This window comes from Ixodes scapularis, unplaced genomic scaffold (assembly GCF_016920785.2).
Source record: "Ixodes scapularis isolate PalLabHiFi unplaced genomic scaffold, ASM1692078v2 ptg001275l_1___fragment_3__unscaffolded, whole genome shotgun sequence".
Classification (NCBI taxonomy): Eukaryota; Metazoa; Arthropoda; class Arachnida; order Ixodida; family Ixodidae; genus Ixodes; species Ixodes scapularis.
In genome coordinates, this window is record NW_024610134.1 from 80,526 (window position 1) to 83,016 (window position 2,491).

General features: G+C 41.7%; 1 non-coding gene across 1 annotated transcript; it reads right to left on the bottom strand.

The window, feature by feature from the left end:
* Positions 1–1,190: 1,190 nt before the first annotated feature.
* On the bottom strand, positions 1,191–1,263 carry Trnar-ucu. Its single transcript has one exon. It is a non-coding gene; the product is annotated as a tRNA-Arg (tRNA).
* Between the last annotated feature and the right edge of the window lie 1,228 nt (positions 1,264–2,491).

Sequence of the window (2,491 nt, forward strand, 5' to 3'; positions counted from 1 at the left end):
CGGCCGCCCGTCTTTCAAAGTTCCATGAATTTCGAACTTTTTTTCTGAAAGTTCGAAGGTCATCGACCTTTTGACTTTTGAGGATTTGAAAGCTCGAAAATAATCTATTTCTCCAAGTAAATAAGTTCGAAAGTTCAAAAATTATTGAATTTCTTAGCATAGAAAGTTCGAGAAGCTTTGAACTTTTTAGTGCAAGAAGTTCGAAAGTTCGAAATAATCAAATTTTTTAGTCCATCAAAGACGAAAGTTCCACAAGCACCGATGTTTGCAGCGTTAAACGTTCGAAAGTTCGAAAAGGATACATTATTTTGCGTAATAAGTTCGAAGGTTCGAGAAACATTAGATTTCTGAATGTGCAAAGTTCGAAAAGCGTCGAACTTCTTAGTTTAACGAGCGTTTGAAAATCGAAATCCTTCGAACCCTTCGAACAGCTTCATTCGATCATCGAACTTCGGTTCGAAAAAAGTTGGCGGCATCCCCAATAAATATAGAGCCTGCGACTGAGTTGCTGGAGGTAAAAGAAGGTGACAGGTACCATGGACGGGTTACTCAAGGGGAAACACAACGTTTAAAAAAGAATACCAGAACATGTAGCACACGTCTGTGTTACTCTAGGACATCCGACAAACAAGCTCTCAGATCACTCAACTCTATTTAGCGTACCATAGGCCGTGAACTACAAATAAAAAAAGTTGAAATGTTATGTGGTACGGGCTATCTACAGGTGTGGACCAGACGCTACGGATATCGGAATTTAGGATATGTTAAGTATAGGATTTATTTTGAGGTGGCAGAACCTTCTTAATGAGCTAATGAAGGCGGCATTTGCCAAGATTGGCTGCGTGTGGAGAATCTTTTGTGGAAACTAGGCGTCAGGGGCAGACTATGCAGCGGGCGCTTTGATGTCCAAGGTGAACATTTTTTAAACAAAAATCCGCACTTAAGGTTTAGGTCAAGTTAGGAAATTAGATAAAGAAAATCACCTTCTGCAACAAAAACAAAAAAAAAAAAAAAAAACTAAACGAAGTATTGTTTTACTCTCGTTCAATACAATTCAGCTGCATTTCGTTAACCTGGAGTTTTCATCGAATGTGTCCGTCTGCCCCTTTCGGTGCAGATGTACCAGCCACTGACATTAAAATTAGCCACTTTCACTATAAAATAAAGCTTCCCGCTTAGGGACGCCACAACATTCCTGCCGGGATTCGAACCCGGGACCTTTGGATTAGAAGTCCAACGCGCTATCCACTGCGCTACAGGAACTGCACGCGGCGACTTCATAATGCAATCTGCGTAAGCGAACACAGATGCGTTGGTTACACCGTTTTTGCTTCCTTTTCGCACATGCTCCGAGAAGACGCGAAGTGTTGCTATGGGCAACCAGGTTTTATCGTCCTCGCAGCTGGACGAACTTCCCTCGCCCGGAAAAAAGTCTAACAGGTGCCGGTGCTCGGCTAGGCGCACTCTAGAAGCTGCGGTGAGGTTAGCGTTCATTGAAGCGAGCTATAAATATCACCGACTGACCATTTACACGTACTACTGCTTCTAAACCACGAGCAATGTCGGGTTCTTGGTAAGCTGGTTCTACCTAAATTCCAGTTAAACGAACATTCCACGAATTGTCTCTGGAAAAATAAAACATTTTAATATGAATTGGGGATTATGCGTGGAACGCCGCTTCTCATCTTTATATTCAATTTTTTTTTTCTTCTCAAGCTCGTAGGTGCTACGAGAAATTGTCGTTTCACTTATGTGCCGTTCCACTTATCCCCACGTCAGATGGACCGCTTAAGCTCCTTTAGTAGAAAGGATCGCATCTCCTAAGAGAAGAAGGGATTTCTGCAACACTGCACAGGAAACGCTCCAACTAAAGCTGCCTTTTCAAGAAAGAAGCTCGCTATTGTCCTTTAGTACAAAGGAAGTACTCTCGACTCTAAGCGTTAACAGCAATAAAATTTGCAGCGGCTCATTAAACGAAATTCGGGTATTTATGAAATATCGCGTGTTGATGAAACGGTATGTCAATGAACTGATTGCAACGCCAGTGAGGGGCGCCTCCGGTAGAATTACGGGGAAACGTTTCTGCCTGCCGCCCGTTGAGCAGTTGCTACCCAGGAATTACCCCGGTTCTTGTTTGCTTTGCAATCTTCTCAGTTGTATAACAGTTTTGTATTACCTCTTCACGTATTACAGATTGCTTAGTTTGTACTTGTCTACAGAATACGCTGCGTGTAATAAACTTCTATGAGATTTGAAAACAATCTCTTGTGTCTGTTTACCTGCCTATTTGCAAACACCTGGGCGAGTGCATTTTTTGTTGCTTAATGGTTTGCTCGATATTTTAGATGGGTTTATCAAGTCCGGAACGTTTTAAATAAGCTTAAGTAGTCCAACCTTCTTTTATATCTAAATACAAAGTCGGCGCTTTTTTTTCCTATTAAGATGTACAGCGGCTAAAGAAACCGTAAGAAAAGTTGTAGGCAGTATATCA